The sequence below is a fragment of the Rattus norvegicus genome, chromosome 14 (genome assembly GCF_036323735.1).
Source record: "Rattus norvegicus strain BN/NHsdMcwi chromosome 14, GRCr8, whole genome shotgun sequence".
NCBI lineage: Eukaryota > Metazoa > Chordata > Mammalia > Rodentia > Muridae > Rattus > Rattus norvegicus.
The window spans coordinates 12,759,574-12,760,168 of NC_086032.1; the positions used below are offsets into that span (position 1 = coordinate 12,759,574).

The 595-nt window shown below is 40.2% G+C and overlaps 1 non-coding gene across 1 annotated transcript; it reads right to left on the reverse strand.

The window, feature by feature from the left end:
• Positions 1–488: 488 nt before the first annotated feature.
• Positions 489–595, reverse strand: LOC120096760 (U6 spliceosomal RNA). Its single transcript, XR_005493601.1, has one exon. It is a non-coding gene; the product is annotated as a U6 spliceosomal RNA (small nuclear RNA).

Sequence of the window (595 nt, forward strand, 5' to 3'; positions counted from 1 at the left end):
AAATTACCTGATTATGTCCTCTCTGTTAGCATAGCTTACGTAGTGCAGAAGGCAGCTGGGAGGTAAAGCCATCAATGGAATTACCCAGTGATGAACCCTCCATGTCAGTACTGACCTTCATGCCCCCAACTATCCGAGTATTCCCGAAGCAATGCCACTCTTGCTTCTGTGGCATCATTGAATAGGTCTACTTTTTGTTATTTCTTATTTGCAGATCTTTACAGTAAATTCAGATGAAGATTATTGTTATATCCATATCCATATCCATATCCATATATATATATATACATGTATATATATAATAGATGGCTTTGTGGTATGACGTGTGTGAATGTACGTGTGTGTGTGCGCGTGTGTGTATGTGTGTGCTATAGATGTAATTTTTCACATGGTTAGTTCAAACATGTGTATATGTACGTGTGCATGCATGTGCACATGAAGGCCAGAGGTCAATGTTGGGGGCTTCCTAGATCTCTTGCCACCTTCTAAAAAAGATGGAATACTTCATGAATTTATATGTTACCCTTTCTCGGGGGCCGCGCTAATTTCCCCCGCATCGTTTGAATTTTAGTATGTGAGCTACAAACGTAAGCTC